This window comes from Hetaerina americana, unplaced genomic scaffold (assembly GCF_022747635.1).
Source record: "Hetaerina americana unplaced genomic scaffold, ioHetAmer1.1.p SCAF_1, whole genome shotgun sequence".
In the NCBI taxonomy this organism is placed as follows: Eukaryota; Metazoa; Arthropoda; class Insecta; order Odonata; family Calopterygidae; genus Hetaerina; species Hetaerina americana.
Genome location: NW_027286069.1, coordinates 61,167,218 through 61,181,213, shown reverse-complemented (window position 1 = coordinate 61,181,213; position 13,996 = coordinate 61,167,218).

The following is a 13,996-nucleotide window of genomic DNA, read 5'->3' as shown; positions in this document are numbered from 1 at the left end:
AAAATTGCCCCTTTCTGCCAATAATTTTTGTTAATCTTACTTTTATAGAATTTTGAAATTAATTAAACTAGCCATTTTGCAATTCCCTAGCGTGCATGATAATTTAGAAACAATTAAACGTTTCTCCGAGTCGCTCAGATATTAAGAAATAAAAATTGTACATCACTAAATGAGGTTCAGTGAATTGAGTCAGTGCAGGCTCCTCAGTATAAAATGCATAGTCACTTCAAGACGAAATTAATTTGAAATTTCTATAAATATTAAATTTCAAGTTGATTAATTTTTTTCGACCCACAATTTGACTGTAATCTTATGAAAATTGGGGCCCTTTCCCTAACACAGAAGTACTATGTTTTGCTGTAGCACATAAAGAAAGCCTAGGTTCAACTAATATTATAATAAATTGCCAATTAAAATCTAATATCAAATATAAGCGACAATATATTTAAAAAAATACACGCAAATACGTTTAAAAATTTACCACACATTTGCGCCCTTCATTTGTAGCATTTCGATAAAAAATTGGCTATCACATAAACGAAGAAATTATCTGGTAGTTTCAGGAATTTCCATCGGGAGAGAGGAATTTCCAGAGACTATCCGATAATCCCAGATAATTTGTCAAGTTCGACTCGAAAAAATTGTAATGGCACCGCATCAGGTGCATCATTCGACAACCCCCTTTATTCGGCTTGACCTGTAGCGGCGCACACGCCCAGCCAACGATTATGCCCCCTCGCTACCGAGAGAGGAGGCCACATGGATCACCATTGCTCATTCCACAAGGCTAAGAAGCCATTTTCGCGGGTCGCCGGCCCTCGTAATCCACAGCGCTCGCTAACGGCGGTGTTTCCACACCCTCGCTCGGTCTGCCCGCACGCCCAGACCCCACTGCGCTATTGAACACGCCGTATTCCTGGTAATGCGGCAAGATGGGTGGGGACGAAGGGCACGGGCCCTCCCGTCGCTACCCGTCCAACCATCCTCCCTACCCTACCTTCGCTCAATCCCACCTCTCCTTCCACCTCCCACCTCCCAAGCGAACATTCCCTCCTCTCGCCAACCAATTCTGCCAGTTTCATCGCAAATTGCGGTGCCCCCAGGTTTCTCGCATTTCCATCCTTTAACTCGCAGTTTTTTTTTGTCAGTCATATACAATTTAACACGTGGCATTTTCCCCAAGAGATATTTTCAACCTTGGGGAAACTTCTCTCCATTTTAACACGATAAAAATCACTTGAGTAGATTTATAAATGGCTTGTTTTTGACTCTTTATTACGAAGTGGTCATTTGCCACGACGTTAGATTTGTCCCATTGTTTTTCCATTTTGAGGCTTGGAAATTAATCGCTACGGTTTTCATGTCAATCCATTTCTCGGTGATCGAGGTATATACAAAGAGCTATACTGAAAATATAATTAATCTTAAAATATTTTACATCAGAGTACAAGTAGTTTACGGCTCCACAAAATAACAACGGAGACGGGATTTAAAAACTGATGTCCGCTATTTTTTCGGATAGAAAAACGAAGTACATGTGCGATTAATATAATGCAACGTAATACCGTTTTTAAAATGCATGGTATAGATTAATGTCCCTCCCAATCACATCTGGCACTTAATTTAAACCCAAACAAGGGATATGGGTACCTAGATTTTACAAATAATAATGTAGAAGCGCTATTTAGTGCGAATCACCAATGAGAATTAGTCAGCGTTTAGGCCGGAGCACCGCTTATAAAATCAGAGAGAGACGCACCAACGAAATTTTTCGTGTCCCCTCATTTAGAGAAGGAAGGAAATCACATTGAAAGATTTCTTCAGTTCTCTGTAAAAAAGGCAAGACTGACTTCTAAGATGCCCTATCAATATTCTCATTACATGTGCGTGGCGACATAAATAGGTAACAACGGTAACCTCCAAAAAAAGGCCTTCAAGTTCCTGATGTGGATTTAAGTCCTTTCCTGCAAAATTCACTGGCCCTGAGAAGATTTCTCAAGAGTCTACACAAGGATAAATAGTCCCATATGAAGAGTCCGATAGTTTCCTTTGCAAGAAGAATTTTTATTGTTCTAATCCTTAATGAATAGAGAATTACCACTAACACCAAATCGTGAATTTATGTATTTCATAAGGCGACAAACATTAAGTCTTTATCGCTTCTCTAATGAATTCATTTAGTGTTTTATATTGATGACGACTCGTCCAAGATTTGAATTATCTATAGGAAATAATGAAATCAATCCTTAAATACCATTATTGGAAAAAAGTGCGGCCATAGTAGGCTTCCAATAATCTACCAAATATGAAAATTTAGGCAGGCATAAAAATATTCATAATTTTACATCTTTTCAGTATATTGTAAAGAAATTACAAACTAAACAGACAATATGGATAATAGTGCACAAGCAAAGTTATAAGAAAAGTAATTCACTCTACGAAAATTGACGTTACTATTTAGTTTTCAACAAATACAGAGATGGACAAAATTTTATCGCCTGATGTATAGTTACACCCACTTTTTTTATTTACTTAAAAAAGAGTCGCCCATATTTCACTCAGGCGCATTTTTCACACGTTATCCACTATTGTTGTGCATTTTTCTGAGAACCCTTACTTACTTACTTAAAAAAGGCCGTTTATGATGCACTATTCGGTAAAGGTAAAAATAATCTCTTTGATTCTTCCCAGGTGAGTGAAACCAACGACTCATTCAAAATTCATATGAGGCAGGAAAAAAATAAAGATGCAATGCAAATGAATTAACAAACTTTTATTTTCGGAAAGGTACCGATGAAGCAATCGAACTGCTTTCACATTTGACTGTTACGAGAATATTCCGAAAAGGCATGTTAGCCAAGAAGACTGTGACTTAATAACGTGTATACACAGCATCATTTCAAATGTATGAATTCCTCCGACAAAGGCAGAAAATGAAATGGTCCAATTAGAATTCACAACTGCAAATATTAACATTTCTTTCCATAAAAAAACTCTCAAAACCCCGCACTAAATGTATACTTTAATGGTTGCGTCAATGACTCTCAAATGTTCAGAAAAACAAACGAGTCCGGTATTCACCTCACTGCCTTCCGAACTTGCAATTAAAAATTCAATAAGTCGCCTATAAAAATAATTAAACTACGCGGTCTCCCATGAGTTGCCGGAGAGGTGAAGTACTTGAACAAATGGAGGCTAATGAATTGAAATTAAACTGACAGTCTATCCGTCGGGATATAATCACATTTAGCTCCAATGTCATCAGCAAAGGGGAGTACACAAGTTGAAAAGGAAAACAATTACAAAATGTAAACTCACGGCAAAATGCATCTTTAAAAAGGGTGCGTTCCGCTTTCACTGAACTTAGGGGAAGTGGAATAATATATCTCCGCAAGAATGAACATATAAATGTCAATCTGTTCATTCAATCGGGGAATCATTCCATGGATTACAAACTTATGACAAGTAATTCAATTCCACCAGGGGCTCCAAAAATATCAGAAATCACAGCTCAAATTTAATGCAAGCTATCTCAGTTTATGGCTCACACGGTCCCATTCCCCTTGTTCCATTAAAAAAAACTTCATGGATAAAATCTGAAAACTGACCATTAAACTACGAAAAATACATTTTGAAGCTTAAACAACTGTATTCACATTTGAAGAGAAAAAATGAAATCATATGAATTAATTTGTCAAAAAATTACACGCCGAATACACACAGAATCCAAGGCTTGTTCCTTCGAACAGACACACCAAACTAACCACGAAACAAATTGGCCAATGATTTTAATTATACTGAATAAGAATATGATCGAGAATGTATGTATAAAGTGTTTTTTCTTACATATTTAACGAATAATTTCCCATATTTCTGAATTTCCTTAGCCAGACCAGTACATTTTCCAACGTTCTTCCAAAAGAATATAAAAAACCTCAAACTTGGACCACATTAGCACCACCTGCGACGTGAACAATCACGGTAACGGTTATGGTGCATGATGCTCCCAAAGTGTCCGAGTCACCCCCAGAGAGAAAACTGCTCTCTGGACGTGAAATCCGAAATCAATCTTCTCAAACATAGCAATGACCCAGCGGCGACGAGATGGCTACCGCTGTAATGACTTTCCCTAACGGGATGTTACTCACAGCACTACGTATATCACTCACTCGTAATGCATTGACGCCACTTGCAGATGGCGCAACACAAGAAAGAGCGCAAGACAGAGAGGAACATCGGTGCTTTGAAGGTAACGAACGTCAAAGAAAATAAGAAATAGGCTGGAGACTAAAATCAGGATGGTCAATACTTCGGTAACCTCCGGATAGCAATTCCTTCAATAAAAATATAGCATTGGCGGTTTTAAAATAAACCATCGGATACATTTTTGTTAGCAGGTCCAGTGCAGTGCGTCTTTCGTTCTACCGACCATTCGATCAAAAGTGCGTCCTGATGAGGAGGCGAAAAAATAAATGAAAAAATACAATTGCTTACACGATTTCCTATGCAAATTTTGTCCAAAAAACAATTTTATTTATTTCCATATTCGTTTGGGAGAACGAGTTTAAAACTAAATAAAGAATGCAGTAGCATCGAAATGAATTCGTTCGTAATTTTTCTATAGACTTGAGGCTCGTCTTCTCTTCTCCGGCTAGAAATTTATGTAATTATTTGAATGTTTTTGATGTAAAGTCTTTTCGTATATCCTTGCCAATTTTTCTTCTCTGATTTTCTCATGTTTTCCCCTTCACTTTTGGACTAAGTCTAAAAAGAACCTTACCTATCATGAAAAAATAAAACAAATGATCTTCTATTAATGTAGCATTAAAATTCAGTAGGTGTGCATTAGTTAAATGTATAGCTTACGATTTTATTTCAAACTGCACAACATATCCTCAAAAGGAAATATTTAAAAATGTCACGTCAACTACTTTTTGTCGTACATTGACGAGCAATATACGAAAAGCTTCCGATTTCGAATAAATAATACGCCTACACAACATATTGCATCTTTACTATTCCTCTTTAATGCAAAGGAGTAAGAGCAAGAATTTGCTTTTACGCCCGAAACAGGATAAGGAAAAATACTCAATGTGCACTCGAAATTATGTTTAACAACGGGTGATGATGAGGTGCGTACCATTACCGGAGCGCTGGGCCATAAATTAATCAGATTTTTGAGGGCATAGCTTTTGACATGAAAACCAACGCCACATCGGCTAATCAGGAAACGGTGACATGACAACTTTTCCGGAATCCAAATAATTCCTCATCAAAACACACCAGGTCGTAAAGACCACATCATGGCTTCGATTCTACCGCCACCTCATTAAAAAAATTGGACAGGGCAAAGGAAAAAAGGGACGAGAGTAATGCCGGCGGAGGGAACGAGACTTCCCCGCATGGCCGGCGCCATTAAGTAGGACATTGAAGCGCGGATCCCCCAAACTCGTTCGCCCACTGCAACACCGAAGCGACCGCAGAATTGAGGAAGCTTGAAGCGGGCGAGCGAGAATATACTCGAAATATATCGATCGATCCCTCGGAGGTGGCGACGGGGGCGCCAGCCACTCCGGAGCCGGCCGCTCTCGGAACTTGGCCACCACCCGGGTCAGCGATACTAGTGGCAGCTGAGAGGGCGGTGCGGGAAAGGGAGGGAGCTCGGGGGAAGGGAAAAAGGAGGTATGGGGACAATATGGAGGGGGCTGCGAGGGTTGAAAGGGGAGGCGGAGGACCTGTTGCAGGCATCGATCCATCCGAAGCAGCCGCGGGTCCGCCTGCCACGCACCTCCCCTTGCCGTTGTGACATCGGCCGGACAAACAACACGAAAAGTGCGCAAAGAAGGGCAAGAGGGAGGTAGGCCGTGTGTGTCCAGTGAGGGTGGGAGGATATAAAGAGGAAAAAAATCGTCGAAATGAGCGACCGCCGATTGCGTAGGGTGGTCTCCCCAGTTTCTCACGCTCAACCATCCATGTCGGTCGACGTTTTGGAGGGCAGCGGTCCGTAGAACCCTGCTGACTCACAGGGAAATAGTCGCCAAGCCGGGGCCCGGTGGAGACGGTTCGTTGGATAACACCTTTAAGGGCACGTGCAGTATTCTGCTGTTAATAATTGACGCGGTGACTAGCATGCGATGATATGATTCTAAATGAATGCTGTGAAAAAACATATCACAGTTTTGGTGCTATATGACCATAAATATACTCTGCAAAAATAATATACGCAGTAAATGGCATTCCACATGATGCATAACCCCACATTTACTGGAGAATGGCTAGTCTGGCGCTTATCTTACGTTTGGACTTTCTGCGAGCATATTAAGTTTATTGGAAATGAAAACGATACGTTTCGTTGAATTAGAGAGGGCACAAAGGAGTGATGAGAAGATTTAACACTCAAATTCCACATGGTTTTTTACTCACCAGAAAAAAAATATATATGGAGATGAACAAATGGCGAAGGCAAGTATAAAGCACTCTCAAGGCGAAAAGATAGTGTAGGCCGAAGAGTAGAAAAAAGCAGTATGTTCCAAAATAAAATATATATTTGGGGACAGAATAGAAAAATGATATCCCCTTTACTGATGCTGAGGTCTTAATCAACCGTAAAATTTATATTTTATAGTGATTAATTTTTTTTTTGGTCTGTTGGGGTATTTTTATAAACCAGTTGTTACACGCAAATAACTTAAAAAGGGAAACTTCAGTTTTACATTGTTCTAAACTTGATGTGTTACCTGTTGTGAGTTAATCAATTCAGTTTAATGACTGTCAACCGAGAGTGATAACTTATAATCTGATTAAAGGTTTATATTTAAGTCAATATCACCTTCTAATGAAATAAAACGGATGAAATCGAACTACATATATTTGTGTGCCTAATATCAGGGTACTGGAATATAATACATCAACTGCCCATATTCGGACCAAATGTGGCTATTGCGGGATATATTCGATAGCAAAAAACTGGCGCCAGGACAGAGAGTAGCTAACTGAAACGATAATTCTGACTAAGTAAGCTGAATAGAGACGCGAATTCCAACTAAATCATCATCTTCTCAGGTACAGGCTTCACGGAGTCTGCAGCTTAAGTAATCATCTGCCAGACGGTGTTCTCACTAATGCCCTGACAGTGTTTTCTACATCGGCATAAAAATTGAAATGCTGAGCCTCTCAGTAATAACATCAAACCCTTTGATGTTGAAATCCAGGACTTAAACCACTATAAGAAGCTGAAACCAGATTCCCGAGCTATGAGCGGGGAACAATTCCTTAGTAGAACAGTATAGCTGTAGAGAAAATATATTTTCGACAACGCAATTCCCCAAAAGACCGCATTATCGTGGTTGCGCATCAAGCAAAATATTTCCGAAAAACATTGTGACGGAAAAACAAAACATAAAATTAGAATCATCTTACCACCCCGTTTTAGAGCAATTTATTTTTTATGAATTTGCCACCACAAAAGTAAATAAACCATTCCGGATACACAGTTTAACAAGGTAGATAATTTTCATTTATGCATACGCGTCCAAACACAATGCTCACATAACTAAATTCATATCCCTCATACTTTATATTTTACTTAAAGATTGTAGCTTCCTACATAGCAGTTGATGACGTGAAGTGGCCTTTAGGGGATAATACTATTTTTGATAACACTAATTTCGATTTTAGGCGATAGATTTACATTTCTGGTCATAATACGAAATAACCAGAATCAGCTAATACTCCCCGTACTCGGTGATTAAATGAATGAATATACACAAGCAGAGATTTTCCTTCCAAAATCATCAAGCTCACACAGAATTTGAAATATATCACCATTAGTCGTTTATGCCGCGACTCATGCGCGTGAGGTCATGTAATTTACCATTTCTATTCAATGACTAAGCAATGTGGCAAGCTCTTATTAAAGTTGAAAACAGAAAAATCTTATCCTTGCTTCGGCCTATGTCCTCCTCAGTCTTAATAGAACCAAATGAAGTGGGTTTTAATCCAAAACAAGTGCATGCTCACTAACATCATAGTCTGCAAAATAAAACAAAATAAACAGCAAAAAGTTGCATAAAAGCACATAAAACGCATTTTCCTCGCTTAGTTTACTAGCAATTATCCCGCAATATGCTACTGAAACCATTCGTAAGTTCATTACGAGTCGCAATTTCACCCACTATCTTCAAACTATTATTAAAATTATTCAAAATAAAAATAACTATTCAAACGATTATTTACCTATTCAAAAGTGTACCTAGAGCAGATTTGAAGGAATTTCTTTATAAGACGACAACATTGAAAATTTTTAGGAAAGAAAAACGCATATCAAAGGATATAAAACTGTCAAGGACTATTTTTTTATTATTTATATTTCCTTAAGCTTAATAAACAAGTAAAGGAATTATGTTTGAGAAGAGATTCCCGTGGGATATTATGCTACTCTGTTCCCTTAACATCTCTTCTCGCTTACCTTAATCGTGTATCCAAGAATTTTTTCGGCTCAAGCCTTCCTAGAGCCACAAAATGTCTTTAAGCTGTCAAATTATGCCCTTCTCAGAGGAGTTTTTAATCCTGGCCGCTACGCATCATTAATATTTTCTGCGCCAGAGACACTAAGTCCAACAGCACAGAAAAGATTAAAGCCATATGGTAGCCCTGGACTTTTGTACTCGTACTTCAATGCCTTATTTAAAACATTATACTGACGATTTCTTCTCACTTATTGCACATACTCATTGCGCAGATGCTTCAAAAACACAAATACTTCTGAATTAAATATAAAATTGCATTCACTAAGATGTTCGTGATTTCATTAACAATCATTCACGATTGGCTCCTGAAGTAACCGGAGGTGCACGATTTCGATAACGCTGTCCTTGATCTTCAACTTTTACTTATAAGAGTGGTTTTTTTACTTATACTTACTTATTTACTTATAAAAGTCCTTACTGTGGTTTATTATCAACTTCCGATTGTGTTTACTCCATTGATATCAGTGTGCGACAAAACCTAGCTTAAAAACACTTGGGAAGTAAGAAGTCAGTCATTCTGAATGAACCTGTCATTATTAATGTTAACACATTAATTTTGACAAATCTCAAAATCATCGGAATTGTTACATGACGTTAGAAATATCTTTTGAAATGGTAGCTTATCCATCTGACAATATGATAAAGTCTATGTCAGCATGAATACGTTCCGGAGAATTAATTACTTGATATCATGAAGACGTACCGTAAAAATAAGATTTGCGTTCCAAAAATATCTTCCGAAATGATAGTAAAAGAATTATTCCGCATTTAGCAATAGTCATTTGTACCCTACCAATTTAGCACATATAAAATGTACTGTCCATGTTAAATCAATTACTCTACAGAATTATGAAGACGTCCGTTCATTGTAACTAATTCATCATCCAATAATAATGGCTTCACCGACATTGACCGCATCGCCTCAAGGTCTCTTAACTTTCGTTAGCCGTTTTGTAGGGTGGATTTCGGTATTCATCCGTATGCTGTTCTGGAGAGATTTTAAAGGTAAATTAACATCTGGATAACAGACTCATCTACTTTATGGTAGTTACTACCTAACACCATGTAATGCGGTCCCTGGGCTCTAATAAGAAGCCCTGGACTTGGTTAATCCCCATTTTGGCTACCTTGACTCCAGTCTTTCCTTTGTCGTCAGGCGTTAATTGAGAGGCCTTGAAGGCCTAAATATCATCCTAAAAATAAATTTGCTAGACTCTCCACTAGATGGAGAAGAACGTGTGGGCTACATCATTCAATTTTATCTCTCTTAACGAAAGATTACCTTACCCTAGCGTAATGTTAAGAGACTCTTACTCTTTTTCATCATATCCTCAAACAACCTCTTTGATTCCAATCTCGTTAAAAGACGAAGTACTAATTCGCCTTTCGTTCCCATCTCAGGGGTCTTTTACAACTTCGCAAGATTATTTCAGATATTTTTTCTCAGGCGACTTTTGGTCACGCGGACTTCAAAGGTCAGCCTGAGAAGACTGCCGCAAGGAAAAAGAGTGGGCTTAAAGTTACTCAGAAAAAATGAGACCACCGATGGTACTATTCAGTTATTATTAACTGACAGACACCCTTAACATTCTTACTGTGTTTGTAGAAATACATTAGGGGACTACATCACCTTTAGTCGCGCCAATTTTAGATCAGGCTCTTCCACCATTTCAAGCCTAAAACCGTTAATTTAATGGAAATAACTCGTTTTGAAATCACTTCGGGAGATTGATTGAAAAATTTCCAGAAGTACAAGAGATGTGGTGCAATTAATAGGCATAACATACATCACATTAACACGTAAACATATCTATCCCTGTGCATGTACGTGAGCACACATAAATGTGCACACACACGAGTACAATTATGTCGAACGCTGACAAAGGGGTCACCATATGCCCTAAAAATTGTAGGGGAAAATAAAGTGGCAGTAATTGGAAAAGATGTTGCACTATTCACTAATTAATGAAAAATGTCGACTTTTTATGATCGATTAAGTGTGAGAGATTTCCCAACCCCTATTTTGACGGAAACCCAGCTTAGAAACAGCGGTAAAACTCACAAAGATTTCGCAGGGTCATCGTCTCCACATATTAAGCGCTGGCGACGGTCAGGCTAACATTTGCTAGCAAGCATCTCTCCCCTTCATCTGCCCACAAATTCCTTGACTCAAAACGCTGTTCCTGATACGCTCCCAAATGAAATCTCGGATACAAATAATTACGTGTACCAACTTGGAAATCAAAATAAGTTAAAATTTAAAGCTACTATTGTTTTCTTTACACTGAGATAGGGTATCAACTACGAATTTTTCATTGTCTCTTGAGGGGAGTTAAAGGTTTTTTCCATCTCTCTGCAACCCAAAATGGCAAATTGCAACCAGTACAGAGCAGTAAAGAAAGCAACACTGAGTATGTAGTGAGAGTAATATGGCTTTAGAGGAAAGTTTTTACCTTCTTGTAAGCGCTTGACCCCAATTAGGTATCCAAAATATACAGCTGCGAAAGCGTCACCGATCCTCACAATGTTTTCCACTACATCTGCCAGCTCTATGGAAGTTCATTTTCAAGGCCTGCTGACTTGCAGGAAACAAGTGGCAATAGAAGCATAGGAGACGCCTAACGTGACTATCCTTGTCCCCGATGGAATTCTCCCGATTCCTCTCACCAGCGTCCATGCTTGGAAACGGCAGCTGCCCGTGGAAGCACTAAACGTTAAAGAATTCAATTGACGACGCAGTAATCAAATTGAGGAAATATTAAAATTACTCACGTTAACTGAGGAAAAAATTATCCATTTATAAAAATAACGCTCTTTAAATTGCTAACTAGTTTAACTAAGTATCTAAAAAAACAATGGTATTCTCTCATCATTATCAGTATTTCAATAGTAGGATTGGTTTACTGCAGCCCTCCATTCTACTCTTTTTTAATGCCAATTGCCTCAATCCTTGATACCTTCTCTGCTTTACGTCTTTCTTATTTGTCCTACATACATGTCTCTTGGTCTTTCCCGTGGAATCTTCCCTTCTATTTTTCCTTTTATTATATTACTAATCAATCCATTGTGCCTCAATGTGTGTCCAATCCATCTATTTCCTCTTTGCCGTAGAGTTCTCCATATGGTCCTATCCTGTTCTGCTCCTCTATATACTTCCTCGCTCTTTACGTTGTCTGTCCATTTTATCTCCAGCACCATGTTTCAAAGGCTACTATCCTTCAATGGGCCACTTTTCCAATGTTTCAAGTCTCAGAACCATAGAGTGCCATTCTCCACACGAAAGTGTTGACGAATTGCTTCCTTGTTTCCAGCTTTAGGTTCTTTGAGCATAGTAATTGCTTCCTTCCTCTTCTTCATGAATGCCTTCTTGGCTTGGGCTATACTTCGCTTGATGTAGGTCGAACTTCTTCCATCCCATGTTATGCTTGCTGCTGCTCATGTAGATGAAGGATTCTACTTGCTCTTGTTCCACCCCTAGCATTTTGATATCTGCATTCAGCTTCTCTCTTCCACAAACAAGGATTTTAGTTTTCTTCTTGCTGATGTTAATATTATATTCCCCCAGTACTTGATCAATAGCACTAATGAGTTGCTTGCACGTTTCCGCCACTACTGCGATGTCATCTGCAAACCGGAGCATGCTGATTTCTTCTCCATTTACCTTGACTCCTTTGGTACCCAATTCTTGTGTTTCTTTTATTGCCTCTTCCAGATATACGTGGAATATTGCTGGCGGGAGGTCACATCCTGGTCTTACTCCTTTGTTTATTTTGGATTCTATTTTTTCCATTTTTCGTTAGCATTATTGTACCCTGATTTTTGTAGAGGTTGTGGATAATTCTTATGCCGTTATAGTCCAATCCGAGCGCTTCTAGTATATTGAACATCTTGTACCATATTGACCATCTTGTAACTTCGACGTTGTCGAAGACCTTCTCCAAGTCCACGAATGCCGCGTACATATAATGGTTTATTTACGTGTCTCATTTTTTCGGCCAGAACTCTCAAGCTGAGAATTGCCTCTCTTGCTCCTCGGTTTTTCCTAAATCCGAATTGGTTTTCTGAGAGGTTCCTTTCCATCCGTCCTTCAATTCTTCGGCTCATTATCCGAGTAAGGATTTTGATGCTTCAGTCACCAGGCTCTATGTTCTATGTTCTTCGCATTTATCTGTCAACGGTTTCTTCGGCATTGCAATCATTTTACTATCTCAATGTCTTCTGGTATCTTTCCGCTGTCGCAGCTATCTTTGATTAATCCATAGAGGGCATCCTTCACTTGACCCCGAGTGCCTTGATTATTTCTCCGTTTATTTTGTCAACTCCTGGGGCCTTATTGTCGCTCAGGGCTACCACGGCTCTCTCGAATTCGCTTCTTAATATCTACGGACCTCGATCGTATTTACCTATCATGCTTTCATCTTTAGTTAAGCCATCTTCAAGTGGATTTGGAGCTTGATAGAGGCTTTCAATGGATTCTTTCCATATATTCCCAATGTTGTTATTAGATATTAGCATTTTTCCATTATCGGCTTGGATGTTTAGGGACTTGGTTTATCTTTCACCGAATTACCTCTTTACTAGTTTATAAGCCATCTCGCTACTTACCTTTTTCATGTTGTCATTAATTTGCTCGCAGTAGCTATCTCTCCATTCTTCTTTTGATTTCTTGCACTCTCATATGATCTGGTTCCGCAACTGTTTATAGAGATCTTCTTAACTCTCATTTCTTGGATTCTTTTATTTTCTTCTTCCGGCTATGAGACCTCTCATTTGAGCTGTTATCCATGGCTTCTAAGATATTTCCGCCTCACTCAATTAAGGATTTCATGTGCAGCTTTGGTAATTATATTCATTTCTTTCCATCGACCGTCAGTGCTGGTATTTTCATTATTTCCTTCTATTTCCTTTTCGATGGCTGTGGCGAACTTTTCTCTCGCCCTCTTTCCTTCCAGTATCTTAGCGTTCCATCTGGGTAGTTTTGTCTCTGTCTTCATCTTCTTCTCTCGCAGTCTGCTGTCCATGATCACCAGGTTGTGATAGCTATTTATATCTGCGCCGGGGTAGCTCTTACACTTCTTAACCTGGTTCTTGTATCTCTTCCTGACAAGGATGTAGGCAATTTGGTATCATGCTTGGTCTCCAGGCATCTTCCATGTGTATATTCTTCTCGGATGATGATCAAAAATGGTATTTACCCCTAACATGTTTTTCTCGTTGCAGAATTCTATCTGTTTCTCTCCCGCGGTGTTTCGTTTTCCCAATTTATGCAGTTAAATTAATAGGTACTACAAAGAGTATATTTTGAACATAAATTCTGTTTTACATTTAACCTCTAGGACAAGTATGTTCATGTGAAAGGACGATTATTTTCGGGTTCAATTAAAGTTCCTTCCCCTTGTTTGATGACAAGTTAAACCATAAATATCATCGCACGTTTAATTCAACTGTATTTTTCTGATAAAATGATG